The following is a 15,790-nucleotide window of genomic DNA, read 5'->3' on the forward strand; positions in this document are numbered from 1 at the left end:
CGTAACTAGGTTCAGTGCACTTTCTGCCTCTGAGAAAACCAACCGTAGCTCCCACAGATAAGGAGGCCAACTTTGGCTTTGATGCCATGCACTTAGCCTCTTTTATCCTGGGCCACTTTCTCGAAACCAGGGGCTAAGTATTCATTTGTTAGGATGGCACCACTTCAACACTTCAACTATGTTAAAAATGGGCTAATCTGTTCCCAACCGAAGTATCCCATCCCCCAGCAGTTTCATTCTCAGGTCTGAATCACATCTGAAAATATCTTGGCTTGGCTGCGCTCAAAATGATTTCTCTCAGAAGGGGCCCACTCTCTTTCCCATGAGTGCCTGAACTTGTCACCACCAAAGCCTGCAATTCTTCCGGCTCTCTCCCTGTGGAACCGGCGAGTGGTGTAAGCACAATACGCCGGATATCTCTGGGTACCAGGGAGTACCAGGCGGCAGTATTTTCTTCCTCCGAGATGCTTTTTTCCCTCTCGCGTTCTATTTTGTGGTGCTGTTCCGTTCTCACGCCAACTCTTCTCTGACGCTCCTGCCCACTATTCTCGACCTACAGCTATTCGGAGAGAGTGCTAAGTGGTCAAGGCAGAGCACTGGAAACCAAAGTGGCAAACAAAGGATGAGGCTTATATGTCCTTTCTCACACCATGGGGAGAGGGATAGGGAAAGTTATCCCAGTACCCACAGCTACAGGGCTGTTGACTCTAGAAAATAAAGTTTATAGGTTTTTAAAACATGTTTAAAGTAAAAACCTATATGAAAGCATTTTCTTCATACTTTCTAATTCTAAATAGCTAAAGACAACCATCAAGGCATTTTTTTTCCCAAAAGGCACAGAAGGAGAATCAATCATCAAATGAGAGGCCACCTCTGCATATTGGCCCTTATCCTTTGAAAGATAATAAAAACAACAGCTGCTATTGTTTTAGCCAAGAAAGGTAAGGGAAGTATATTCATTAATCACATCTCCATGCAGGTCCTTCCCTTAAAGGAGGATCGAAGTCCCACACAGAGTTACTTGACCACCTCTACCACCTCTGTTCCAGGTACCCTGGCTTGTAAAACGAATGAGACCACCAGGAACAAGGTGGTACACTGTCATCAGGGAACAGCAGGACTGATGTGTACAATCTGTTCACACACAATGGCCTTAATACTGGTGGCATCAGGAAAATGGAGGAAGAACTCTAGAAGATAAAACCCCAAATGAGCAGGGCATCACTTTCCCCACCCTCACCTAAACTCTGTGACCATTTCCTTTACCCAACCTCAAGAAATATGAGAGACTAACCTTTACACCAGAGACTAACCAGAGATGTCAGAGTGTCTGGAGCGAAGTTAAAGTACTAAATCACTTTGTAGAACGGGGCGCTTGGCAGGAACTGCCCTAAATGTTTGGGAAGGAGGAAGTTTACATTGAGCCTTATCACTTTAAAATATACGGGAAAAAAGAGCACTGGGGGGTGATGGGGAGATAGAAAGTTACTTTGGTATGTACGTAATTGTGGGAGTGTGTTATGACAGTCATGCATTCATCTAAACACGTATTTGAGAAACACATTCCAGAGCAAGTGGTAAAGATAATGATCTTAACTAGCTTCTTTTTCTTCATTTGATCTGGGCTTAGCTAAACTAGCCCAATTCAAGACATCATGACATCTTTAATACGAAAACAACCTGCCTACAGAACCAAGATCCCCCTGAAATCCAAAGAAATACTATATTGTACTATTGTTAAAGTACCGTCATGGCTCTTTCACTTACAATGACACATTTGTGTGTGTGCTTTGTACATTTCGAGTTAACTTTTATCTGGTCCAAAGACTCACTCACTAAGTCCTATCTTTGATTGATGATAATAGTCATTTAATTCCATGACAATTGTATGATGCAGATATTGTTGATATTATATTATAGGTGAAGAAACAAGAGACCAGAGAAGTTAAATAACTTGCCCAGCGTTGCACAGCTAATAAATGGCAGTGGCGGGATTTGAACCCACATTTCCAAGACAGTATTCTTACTGCTGTACCTCTCTTTCTATGGACAAGCCAGGAGTCACCCATGTTTCATTTGCTTGTTATCCATGCTGACTTTCTCTAACTTTCTTGCATTTTAGTTAATTGCTAAGATGAGCCACTTGGCTTGAGGATAATTCTATGGAGGAATATAATTGTGAAAAATCTCTGTCCAATTACTCAACATTCCCTAAACCTACTTTAAGATCAAGGTGATTAACACTGGCCACAAGAAGGACTAGCTAGAGAGCTGATAATATCAGTGCAAATTCTTCACCATTCCTAGAAAAACAGCCCAGAGCATGTTTAATGGAGGGTGAAGACCCATGCATATTTGCTGGCTGCTGTGAGCACTTGAGTCTTATTTTCTTTTCTACAAATCTACCCATAAATAACCACTTATCAAGCAAGCAATCATTTCTCCAAACCTACTTCTGTTCAACAATGAGTTAAGCTTCAGAAGGAGACGGAATAAGATGCTTTCTAGAAAGCAAAAGATTAAAACTTTGCTTCAAACACCTGAGTATTTTAGGCAGTAGTCACATGGAAGAGAGAGGAAAGGAAGAGAGTTTCTTGAGCAAATGGGTAATTATAAAGATAGTCTTTTGGCAATTGGTTTGTCACAATAAATATGCACCAAATTCATGGGATTTTAGGGGCAGAGAGGGAATGTTTCATAAATGTTTATGTGGTACTCTGTAAGACTGTATTGTAAATTAGATCTGTTTTGGTATAATAATTAATATGACTTCTTGGATAAATAAAATACATATTCAATCAAGTATTAAAAGACAACATAAAATGTGTCAAGTTCCCAAGTTTCCATCATTGGCATGATTTTATTCTCCCGTCTGCTGAAAATCTATGACTTGGACATTAACATGTACCAGTGTACTTCCCCCAACAATTCCCGTCTCCGGTTTTGAAACACGAAATCTAGAGAAGCAGTCTTCTGTTTTGAATTGTCTTCCCACTTATCCCCATGATGTTTCATTGTTCTTCCAGGGCCACTGGACCAGGTCCAGGAGGAACAGAAAAGAGTGACGGCAACTGCTGATTCAAGAAAATTGTTCTGTTTCAGTTTTTATTTTATTTTGGATGTACTCCTTCTCCACAATGAGTTTCTCAAACATGCATCTAATGAAAGCCGCCTGTTCTCAACCCTCCTAGAACTTCAAGATGCGCAAACTTACAAGGAAAGCAAGGATGAGCGCTAATATGTACTGTATTCATGTGAATACAAGATTTTTTTTTAATAAGAAAATCAAACTCTAAAAATACAATATACTTCATAATTACAGATTGAAAAATGGGCCCCTGTGTCCTAGGCAGCTGCCCACTGCTGGGGCCAGGGTACACTGCCATCCTAGGAAGAGAGTGAGGAGGAGGGTGAAAAAACTCACCCAGGAAAGGCAGTGAGGGGTGGTGAGGGAGCACAAAGAAAGTCACTTCAAATCTCTCTCTAGCCAGAACTATATTGTTTTTCTGCACAAAAATATTTTCTTGTGGCCCCTTTATAGACTAGCTTGTAAAAACACTGCAAAGTGCTACGATTCGAAGGGTTCTGGAACTGAAGACAAATCTTTAAAAGTTAGATACCAAATTGTTAGTAAAGAATGATTATGTCACAATTTTGCATCGCAGTTAGTAAGCCGGTGATAACCTTAGAATGTAATCTAAAAGACACAGTGGCACAGTGGTTAAGAGTTCAGACTCTGACGTTAGAATACCTGGATTCTACTTTTGGCTCTGGTACCATGTGGCTTCTCCAAGCCTCAGTTTCCTCCTCTGTAGAATGGGAAAAATAGAAGCTCCCTCATAGGGTTTTCACTGGCATTAAAGGGGCTTCCATATAGAAAGCACTTAAAGTAGTGTTCAGCACATGGTAAGCATTCAACAAATGTTAGGTGTTATTATTACTCATTAAACAGGTACATAATAAACAAACTGCTCACAAAGCATTATTTCACCTCTAAGACTTATTTCTGATGTAGAAAATAAACTACAATACCTACATTGCAAGATTAGAGAAAACATACTTACATGGTACAAAGTATGTCCTTGATAAAGGACAGTTTTGTTTATTCTATGTCTCCTGCTGCCAGAATTTTAGTGCCAAGAGAGCAGGACCATCTGTTTTATTCATTGCAGTGGCCTCAGTGCCTAGCATAGTGTCTGCACAGAGAGGGGCTCAATGATCATTTTTTTGAATAACCAGCCATTCTTCTTAGTGTTTTTGTTGCTATGCTGGATAAAGGCCACAAGCTTTTTTTTTTTTTTTTCCTAACACTTAGATTGGGTTACTATATGAATTACAAATTCTAAAGTTGCTTTTGTTTAAAACACTCTTTAATTCTGACTCACTAATTTTGGTTGATCTTACCCCAATTAATCCAAAATAATGAGGTTCATTCTGTCTGGAACAATAAGAGACAAACCTTGTGGGGAAAGAGTGTCAATGCAAACCCAGCGTCACCCGGAGTTTCATTTCCAGAGCTGGGAATGAGTTCCCGGCAAGGTGGCCCTAAGCTGCTCAGGAAGCCCAGGGGGCTGGAAAACTTCCACTTATTACTCACCACCATGGAATGGGCACCCTATTGCTTTCCCTTCCTTTGCCTTCTCTCTGGTACTCCTATATTATTTTCCCTCTTTTGCTAGCATATTTCCTTCTTGCAGATGGGCCTATAGAAGTAACTGCTATAGCTCTATCTGTCCATATGTTAACAGGTGAATGAGTGAATAAATGAAAACAGAAATACAGAGAAGGGAATGAAAGAGTGGCCTGTGGTCTAAATGTGTGCCTTCATGAAGTCAACTTAGTAGGTCATAACTAGTATTTTCATCAATTAATCAAAGAGAATAGAAAATATCACAGTAGGTCACATGTGGTAAAGGTAAGTACTGTTTTGTGAGAATGTTTTTCAGCTCCTTGTGTGTATGTGTGTGAGTGCCAGATTGCAATACAAAATATATTTATTATTGTAGTTTCTGGTAAAAAAAAAAAAGCCCCCATTTGGCTAATAGTAGAGGCTTTAAAAAGGAACCATGGGCCGGGCATGGTGGCTCACACCTGTGATCCCAGCACTTTGGGAGGCTGAGGAGTGTGGATCACCTGAGGTCAGGAGTTCGAGACCAGCTTGGCCAACATAGTGAAACCCTGTCTCTACTAAAAACACAAAATTAGTTAGGTGTGGTGGTGCACGCCTGTAATCCTGGCTACTCGGGAGGCTGAGGCAGGAGAATCCCTTGAACCTGGGAGGCAGAGGTTGCAGTGAGCTGAGATCATGCCATTGCACTCCAGCCTGGGCAAAAAAGAGTGAAACTCCGTCTGAAAACAACAACAACAACAACAAAAGGGAACCATGAACTATGTATTGTCTTCCCTTCCTACCATCTTTGCTTCCTGTGATCTTGGACTGCCCACCATACCCAAGAACTTGCTTCATCTCACTAGTGGAGACCACAGAATGAGGATATTGATCTCTGGTATTGGGTCATTTCGCCTGAACAGAAGTTTTATGGACATCGTAACAAGGGAATACATTTTAGAAAGGTTCACTTTATGGAATTTTGAGCAAAGAAGGCAATTTACTTTTATCGGTGATTCTTGGTGAAGAGAATGAAACCACCTCCATGAAGAGTGGAGAACTATTTTGCAGAATTCACAGTCACAAGCATCGTCACATGGGTTTTCACCCTGGTCAAAGGTTCTTTCTCATTATGGCTGTTTATAATATCACAAATGACATTTTATTAGCCTATAACATGGCTTAGCCTTATAAGGTTACATTGCATGAAAACACCAAGTGTTCCTTACAGATTTGCCAGGTGTGATGGCACATAATTTATCAGGGAAACTGATTTTTAAATTTGACCCTTAAAACTTGTCAACACGTCTTTTTCTTCGAGCTCTAGTGTTCCTTAAGAAAATGAAGTGCAGGGCCGGGCGCGGTGACTCACCCCTGTAATCCCAGCACTTTGGGAGGCTGAGGCAGGTGGATCACCTGAGGTCGGGAGTTCGGGACCAGCCTGGCCAATATGGGGAACCCCCGTCTCTACTAAAAATAGAAAAAAATTAGCTGGATGTGGCCACGCATGCCTGTAATCCCAGCTACTCGGGAGGCTGAGGCAGGAGAATTGCTCGAACCTGGGAGACGGAGGTTGCAGGGAGCAGAGATCGTGCCACTGCACTCCAGCCTGGGGGACAGAGCGAGATTCCGTCTTAAAAAACAAAATCAAAAACAACAAAGAAAAAGAAGTGCAGAAAAGGAAAAGAGAAACATTCTCTTTTGAAAGATTAAGTGGAAAAAAATCAGTGGCGAAGACAATGTTATTAGTGGCAGAAAAAGTCAAATAAATCACTGTATCCTCGGTCTGATAGGACTAAGCAGACAATCCCTTTTCTCTGGCTACAGTCGTCCTTTGAGGATGAACTTTAATTCGGAAGCAATGAGAGGAAACTGAGGCACAACTTCCACCACTGCTGCTTCTAACATCAAAGAACTTCCAGCGCCCTTTGGCTTAACCTTTGGGATGAAGACTGCCTCTCCGGGGTAAGCAGCCCGTGGCGGCCTCTGAGTGGTCAAGCTTTATTTCTTTCTACGCTGGTCTTGACCATTCAGTTGACTCTCATGACAGCTTAACACAGCCCTGCGATCTTTCCAGTAATGTAGTTTGCCAGAGAGCCCACCGCAGGGACTTCCTCTCCCTCTCAGCAAGGTCGCCGGAAACTCTCAGAAGGCGCAGCCCTGAAATTCACTTCTCAGAGGCCACAGCTGCCGGCGCGAGCCCCGCTGCGAGGTGATTTGGATACCCATTTACCCTTCACATGAGCCCATCCTTCGCTCACAGTATTGGAATGTGCCGCACAATATGCTTTTTTGAAGAGGAACCAGAGAGTAATTCATCTTCTTTATGTGTGCTAAGCAGAGCAAGAGGGAGAGGCGAGCGGGACCCACCATGGGCCGGGGAGTCGTGATTAGTAACAGCTGACAGCCTCAGACCAAGACCCTTTCTTTGGCTACCTCATTGTAACAGCCGAGCACAAAGGAATGACTGTCCTCTTGCCAAGATTTAGAAACCCAGGACCACAGAAAATAGCAGCAAAAAGCAAAGTGTGTGTTGGGCAGTGGGGGCAACAGGCTGACGAAAGCCACCCTTGGATCTACCTGTAAAGCCTGGGTTTGGAAAGAAACCTCTATCACGTGGAAAGCCCTGTCTCCCCGTGATGCCCGTTCACCAGCAGCACCAGGAGCGCTGATGGTGGCGGGAAAAGTAGGTGAATTCACGCACAGTAAGAGCCTGGGGAGAGCAGCAAATTGCTTTGGTTTAATGAGAGGAAGTTCTTTGAGGGCCAGAGCCCCAGCCTGTCTCCCTTTTTATCCCAAAAGAATCATGATTTACAACTAACCACTGGATGAGTAGCTTGCAGTTTCCACAAAAGCTGTCTTTACTTTAGATTGTGTTTCTTGTTAGGGAAAAGACCTTCCCGCATGACTGTCTTGGGAAGATGGTCGAGATAGCACGTTTCCTAGCTGGCAGAATGCTAAATGGGGCTGAATTCCACAACCAGGCTTGACCTGTCCAAAATTAACCAAAGGACTTCTCAAGTTGACTGCAGAGCATGTCAGACTCAAGGGGTGCCCTTTCTTCCCATGGAAGGCCTGTCCCTCACAGAAGAAAAGGAATTGAAATGAAAGCCTCATAGAAGTTGAAAGCAATATATGAATGTTAAAGATCAATGCAATCTGGCCCTGCTTTGCCAAAGAACAGCCGAAGCAGGAGTGTGACTCCAGGCCCAGCCATGAGGCTGGGAAGCAGCAGATTCTTGTGGCCAAAAGGGCCACATGCACCTGTGCTCATCCACACTCTGCAAAGATTCTGGAACCAGAATCCAACCTTAGCACTCTGAAATGGACTGAGGTTAAGTTTGTTGCTTGAAACTGAAATTAAGATTTTTCAAACAGATGCATTTCTTTAAAGAAAAAAAGCAAGTAGGGAATAAAACATGTTCGCTTTGTCTATTTTCTATTTTCTTTTTCTTTGAGATGGAGTCTCTCTCTGTTGCCCAGACTGGAGTGATGTGATCTCAGCTGACTGCAACCTCTGCCTCCCAGGTTCAGGTGATTCTCCTGCCTCAGCCTCCCAAGTAGCTGGGATTACAGTTGCCCACCACCATGCTTGGCTAATTTTTGTATTTTTAGTAGAGACGGGGTTTTGCCACGTTGGCCAATCTGGTCTCGCACTCCTGACCTCAGGTGATCGGCCCTCCTGGACCTCCCAAAGTGCTGAGATTACAGGCGTGAGCCACCACTTTGTCTATTTTCAAAATTAAATACAGCGATGTGAATCTTATCTACTATGTAAGAAAATACATTTTAAAAATTCAGGTCCACACTTTGGCCATAAAGAGAGTGGGCAAAGTGAAATCTTTGGTGATAGAGCTGGGGCTGAGGAGAGGAGAAAGGGAAGATTGTGGAGACAGAGTTGAGAGAATGACAAGAGGAGAAAGAGAAAAGAGAAAACATAGAGAAAGGAAGGGAGACGAGAAAGCAAAGGAAGATGGGATGGAGAAAAGTTAAGAAGGGGCTTTTATCTCAGTCAGCATATTTCTTGGGCTGTGGCCAACTGCACCCCCTTTGAGTTCTGATTAGTTTTCTCAGCATTTGAAAGCTCATCGGTTGCTCTTATCTAAAAGAATAGTTCCTACAAAGGAATAGTCTCACCTAGGGAGTGGGAGATTATTGTCTCAGCTACCAGAGTCAAACAATAAAGCAATGTCACTACATAGAGTGAAAACACTGTTGTAGTAAACTCTAGAATTGGTCATCTTCCCTCGTTTCTGGTTACCATTGTAAGAGAACATTCTTCCCTTGAAACAGGAAAAGCTACATTTTTGCCCCCAGGCCCAAGGGCAGCAATGGAATTGAATAATTGCTGATATATTCCACAAGTAGTGGCACAACACTTTTATAGCTTTCTTCCTTCTCTAGGAGGGAGTTGTTTCTGCACATTCTACTTTAGTTTTGTAATACCTATGCATGTAGTTTCTTCTCAGCTTCATATTCCGATGTTTTTTTGTTTTAATCAAGAGATATTTAGGAATCCCAAAAATTATGCAAGAAAACTGTGGACAGTCCCTTATAGCAAACTTCACTTATCCTGAATAGATTTCAGGGGTCTAGGAAGGCGTATAGAGAAAGGATGTGGAAGTAACATTTGGTCGACCTGAGTTGCATGAGACGGGTTGGTAAAATAATTGTTTAATCTGGAATTTAGGAATAGAGTGAGTGATGAAGACACAGTCACCAGGGTTTGGAACAAACACAATTGGTGGATAGATACATTTGAGTAAAATATAGTCACACTAAATGATTTAAAAAGACAGTGAGTGATAGAACTGGGGACATTGTTGTTAAAAAGAAGTATGGAATAGAATACCTATACATAAGGTAAAGAAGTCAGATACAAAACCGTTATTTTTAAATGAAGGATTCAAAGGACTATGGCTCATCACAAATAATGGAATGAGTTGGTAAGGTAGTTAAGTGACATTCAGGATAACGTGCTTCTTTTAAAAGTGACTATTAATTACTCTTACAATTAAAATTTTTTTACTTATTCCTGTACTCTTTCAACATTTATTAAGGACCTTCTTGATACTCTGGCAAAGGACATAAACATTAAGCCTTTGATATATTTTTTACAGTCAATAGAACTTAAAAAAAAATTGTGAAACTGGCCTAAACAAATAAAACACATCAAATTATCCAGCAGAGTGATTTGGAATGGAATCGGAGGAAAACGGAAATGTGTTGGTAGGAATTGGAAGGAAATGGCTGTCATCAGCATGAACCACAGGGCTGCTTGGCTTGAATCCTGGCTTTCCCACTTATTAGCTTGTGACTGGTCAAGGTATGTAACCCCTCACTCTCTTGGCAAATGGATGTTTTTGAGAATTCAATAAGTTAACATATGTGATGCCTTAAAAATATGTGGCATGTGATGACAGTGATGTTTTTATTTTTGTTTTTTAAAAAGTATTTTTAGCTCTGAAAACCATACTAAACACCACTGTAAACCATAAGAACTCAGTCAAATTAGAGCCTACTGCCAGGCACTGTGCTGAGTGCTTCACCTCCTTTACCCTCCTAACAACCCTTCAAGGTGGGGGCTAACAATGGTCACTCTGCATTTATGGATTAGGAAACAAGGAGGTTAAGTCCCTCACTCAGGATCACACAGCTAGTAAGTGGCATTGCTGGCATCTGAAGTCTCTCCAACTACAGAGCCCACTGTTTGATCACTATGCTTGCCGTCTTGGAGATTTTCTATAAAACAAATTCTTCTTCACACTAGACTGGTGTCAATCATTGATTTGCATTTGATCTACTCAATGTGGAATTGTGACAGTATCTCCTTAAAATCATGTTTGAAAGGAAGCTATATATCAGAGTAAAAAAAAAAAAAATGGGTAAGTTGTAAAGTGCCACAGTCATGGTGAGTGGCTACTGTCACAGCCCTGGGACCTGCACTGGAGTTAGTTTGACATCTCTCATTGAACTGGAGAGTCATAACATGGTGGCTTTATTCAGAAAATGACATACTAATGGATGTCTGAAGTCAAAGAAGAAAGAAAAAAACCTCAACCATGGATAATCATACATTGCAATGGCCATGGGTAATCCCTAGAATGCCCAGGCCACTTGGTGAAGCTGCAGCATTCCTCCCCCAACTCTATTTAGAGTGTCAGTTACCAAACTTTCTCTGAGTCCCACCGCAATGGTCCTCACAATCTTCTATGGTAAATCTTCACCATTGGGCAGCTTTGATTAAACAAACAAACAAACAACCAACAACAACAAAAAAACTGCTTAGAAATCTAAAATCTCATTCCTTTTAACCCTTTCCCTTTGAGATACACTTTTGTTTCTGGAGGAACCCAAAGCCAGTCTGATATATGTTTACCAGGGGACTTTGGTCTTCTTTTCTATAGACTCAATATGCATCATTTCTCCAACTGATCCTCATGTGTCATTATTTCCAGATGCTCACCAACCTGTAATGCCTCCCACTGCCTACTGGTTAACATCCTCACACTCTGGCCCAAATCGTTTTTAAGCTTCATTTCCTACGCAGGTCTACCCTATTCTGCCAGGCAACCCAGACTTCTCAGTATTCCCTAGACATGGCTTGGGTTTTCCTGTCTCTGTCTCTTTGCTCTTAAGGCTTCCTCTGCTCTCGTCCTCATTTCCTGTGGAAATCTGACCACTAGCCCAGCCCCTGAATTCCCACAACACTTTCTTTGTGCTTCTTGGTTTCATGGGGTGCTTTGTTTTATAGTCATGCGTGTACCTGTCTGGCTCTCTATTTAAATTTTCAACTCCTTGGGCCTAGAGACTGGCAATGTCTCTTTGTATCTTTATTGCTTGCCCTGGTTAGCACATTGCCTGCCCAAAACAGGAGTCTAATAAATGTATCTTGGATTGGATTCAACACCCTCTTAGTAGCTACTCTGCTTTGTCAAAGTCTCTCCTGAAGGTGCACAGAATGAAACAGATTATTCTCGATGCAGTGTGGTCAGTGCAGAGTACAGTGACTATTAATATTTCTACTGAGGAAGCACACAGCTATATTCATTCTTTTTAAGCCACCACTTCCTACTGTTGGTTCACATTAAGCCTTTAGTCACATGAACTGCTGCCAAGCTCAGTTGCTCCCCATCCTGTAATTGCGCAATTGCCTTTTGAATCTAAAAGCAGAAATGTACACTTATTCCTTGCTCAACTTCATCTTGTTGGTTTCCATCCAGCATTGCAGCCTACTGAAGTCATTCTGAATCATGATCGCAGGCATATGTAGTGGAAGCCATCCTTTTTGGGCTTATGTCATATGAAAACACTATGTAGATGCCTTCTATGTTGTTTAGTCATTGATTAAAGTATGGAACAGGACAGGGTTTTTTTGAGAAGTACACAAACGTGCTTCACCAGGTGTCTTTGCAGGTTGACGTGGAGCCTTAAACACTCATTAAGTCTAGATATTCAGCCAGATTCAAAGACACTTCATGATTTTTATCAGGTCCTATTTTATTACTAAAGGTATTTTATTACTAAAGGTATTAGGGAAGATTCAGAATTTTTCAGAATAACCAAAACACAACGTTTCAGGAATTCCACAGCCAAAAAGTGATTATAGAAAGGGAGCACTTTTTAAACAAAAAAGATTCCCTATAGCACATGAAGATTTTTGTGAGAACACTGTTAGCCTGAGTTTGTAACTTTAGGAATTACTCTCTTTTCCTAAAAGAATCAGTAGTATCAATCTAGAGAAGAATAAGCTAATAAATATCCTTCCCTACTAGATAGGAATGTCATATCATTTGGGCAGAGATGTAAATGCATCAAGGATTAATACAAACAGAAGTTATTCATATGCAAAAGAAATGATAGCATAATTATTTTAGGCTTCAGAAAAGTTAATTGGATAATTCATTAGCAAAAATTTCTGGTTGTGCTACAATGATTATTAAAAAGTCCATTATTTTAAAGTATATGCCTTTAGTTCATCTTCACTTTTATTCCTTCTGGAATAACATATCAGTGATTTTCCAGGTCACAGCCCTTCAGGCATAGTAATACATGATGGTTTACATTGATTACTATATGCCCAGTGACTAACACTGCAGGAACTCGATATAGCTTTGTTGAATGAATGATGAATGACAAATTCTGCAAATTCAGCAGGTGAAAATAATAAAGCAACTATACTCAACATACAAATCAATGACATATTTTTGTAATGTACTATAGCAAGAGTTCATCACCGCAACTAGGGCTGGAATGCAAATGTACAAATAGTAGCTCCTCTTCTCAAGGAGTTCTTTTGTTGTGTAGACAAGTCAGATTCTCACCAAACAATTAGACAAGTCATAGTCTCACCAGGTAATACATCAACCACACATGATGTAAAGGGCTAAGTACATGAGTACAGAAAAATTATGAAAAATATTTAGCTTATGTGGAGAAAAGACTTAAGGCAACAAATGTACCTTAACATTATAAACTGATCCAGTACTAATCTACAGGTCACATACCACATCAGGGGTTACATGGCTCTAGAGAGAGGGGGCTTTAGTGACACGTAGATTTGAATTTGAATTCAAGCTCAGCCACTTGCTAGCAGGGAGACCCTGAGACATTATGCAACCTCTCTGAGACATAGTTTCTTGATCTGTAAATGGGAATAATAACGATGACCTTGCAGAAGGAATAACAAGTACATTTGTTCAATAACCAGCATATTTTTTGTACCCAGTGGTTGCTAGCAGTTATTATGGCAGGTAAAATTAAAAAGTCACTGACCAATTAGAGAATGAACCTATAATCACAATTAGGATTTTAGTACTTTAATGTAGAACGAGTATAATCTTTATTGCAACACCAATGTTCTCAGTCATTTACAGCTTCTGATGTAAATCACATCTTATTTAGCTAATTACTGAGGAGCAACCATGCATCCAGCTCTGTTCCAGGCTAAGTAAACCCTGTGATGTGTTGCCTCTAACTTGCACTCATCTTAATGCAATGGAAACTTGATTGTAGAGAACACAATCCCATAGGGAATCTCAAACACCCTTGGAAACCAATTCTGTCATCAAAAAGTCAAAATTAAATGCCAAAAAGTGGCCGGGGCCCTCCAGGTCTGGTGAGTGAGGTCAAGGAATCCAAAAGGCTCGACGATGTACAAAATGATGCCACTCGTTAGTGGTAAGGCTAAGACAGAATGAAAGTTTCATGGCTTTTTGATAAGGCAAAGTGGCCCAAAGCTTTGCTTTAGTACATGAGTTGGAAACTGGTTAAGTTTATGACAAGTGGAGTTTTCCCAATCTTTACAAGGTCACAAGCTTTCTTGGCAAGGTTGATTTTTTAATTCTAACAGAAAATACAGTGACTTTTAATTGTTTACTCAGGGTCACCCATAAGCAGTTTTCAGAAACATCTACGAACTGCAGTAAGCAGGACCCAGGAGGCAGCCAGTCAGCAGAAAGGGGGTGAAGTAACGTGCAACACGATCTCTGAAACTGCCTAACAATTAGTGACAAAGCCAGGGCATGGCCAGTGAGAATGCCATCATTTGACCCAAGCCAAGGCTGAGGAAATGATCCTTTCTGGGCAGACCTTAGATGCAAGCTCTAGGAGGGACCTTACACCTGATACTCTCCGGCAAAGAAGCCAAAAGGGCTTTTGAAGTTGGTGTTTGTAATATTAAAGCAGAATCTCAGAGTGTAGTAGTCACTGACATTAGCCAATGCCTATAGATTCACATAGATCACGCTCACAGCCATGATTCCCCATGAGCTCCCCTCCAGGTCCTCCAGGAGGCACACACAACAAACATTTTCATTACTGTCACTACTATTATTTCCACTCCATAAACAAGCCCTGAATGCCAAAGTGACTTCTCCCACAGCTAGTCAATGTTGCAACTGGTAGCTCCAGAAGTTTGCGATCTTAAAAACCAAACAGGAATTACTGCAAATAAGTGCAGCTGGAGTGAATGTCCCTTGCACCACTCACCTGGCCCCTGTTCACCTTTTCAGATGCAAACATCTCCTCGCCCTGCAGAGGAAGGAGATGCAGGACCTGGAGTCTATGGTTAACAGCACTGTGACTTCCTTCTTAGGCCCCTAGCACAGCTAACTGGAGGGCCTCAATACTGAATGAATTAACAACCTCAGCTAGACAATAGCAGCCATGCATAACTCAGAGCACACATGCAATGAGGACAAGGAAGGGAATGAAGCATGAAGATATATGGCAGATGCTCTGTCAGGACTGTTTCCTGTGTATGCAGTGAGGGACAGAGCTATACAAGGCTTGCTAGGGGAAAGAAAGGAAATGGTGCCTCTTGAGAAGTGTATCAGCATCCAGTCTTATGGAGGCTGCAGCATTTGTAAAATGCTTCATGAATGTGTGTGGAGTAACTTTCAAATGGGGAGAAAGGTAAAACATTTCAAGTGGGAGATAAACCGTGTTAAGAAGTCAAGTGAATGGGATAGCCACAAGCAGGGAATCAGTCATTAAGATACCCAAACCACCCTTCATCTACCGCCGAGTGTTTTGCAGCACGAGAACATTTCCATTGGCTCATCCCACTCACAGAGCATTTTCTGTACGCCCAAACCATTTTCACTGTGTTTCATTACAGGTGTGATGGCTCACACCTGTAATCCCAGCACTTTGGGAGGCCGAGGCAGGTGGATCATGAGGTCAGGAGTTTGAGACCAGCCTGACCAACATGACAAAATCCTGTCTCGACTAAAAATACAAAAATTAGCTGGATGTGGTGGCACGTGTTTGTAATCCTAACTACTCAGGAGGCTGAGGCAGGAGAATCACTTGAACTCGGGAGGTGGAGGTTGCAGTGAGCCAAGATCGCACCATTGCACTCCAGTCTGGGCGATAGAATGAAGCTCTCTCTCAAAAAAAATAATAATGATAATAAGAAAACATTAATATTTTCCTTATTTTTAGCTAATTATCCTCAGCTCATTTGGGATGCATTTATTTAGCACTTATTGTATGCCACTCTCAGGAGCTCTAGACAGAAATGCAACCTAGCGTTTGCTCTCAAAGCTCACAGGTCCGGGGGAGTACAGCATTCCATGAGACAGAACAGTGCATCAGGTTGAGAAAGAAGAGATCTGTGAGTGTCAGAAGCGAGGGGCCCGGGAGAGAGGCACTTGGGAAACTCTACTAACCTATACA

General features: G+C 41.6%; 1 protein-coding gene and 1 long non-coding RNA gene across 6 annotated transcripts in view; one reads left to right on the forward strand and one right to left on the reverse strand.

The window, feature by feature from the left end:
* The window catches only part of SLC1A3 (solute carrier family 1 (glial high affinity glutamate transporter), member 3), an 88,944-nt gene that overhangs the window by 24,238 nt on the left and 48,916 nt on the right, over positions 1-15,790 (reverse strand). The window lies entirely within an intron of this gene.
* LOC105555418 lies at positions 791-3,624 on the forward strand. The gene is made up of 2 exons (XR_001008466.1): positions 791-941; positions 3,027-3,624. It is a non-coding gene; the product is annotated as an uncharacterized LOC105555418 (long non-coding RNA).

The sequence above is a fragment of the Mandrillus leucophaeus genome, unplaced genomic scaffold (genome assembly GCF_000951045.1).
Source record: "Mandrillus leucophaeus isolate KB7577 unplaced genomic scaffold, Mleu.le_1.0 Scaffold684, whole genome shotgun sequence".
Classification (NCBI taxonomy): Eukaryota; Metazoa; Chordata; class Mammalia; order Primates; family Cercopithecidae; genus Mandrillus; species Mandrillus leucophaeus.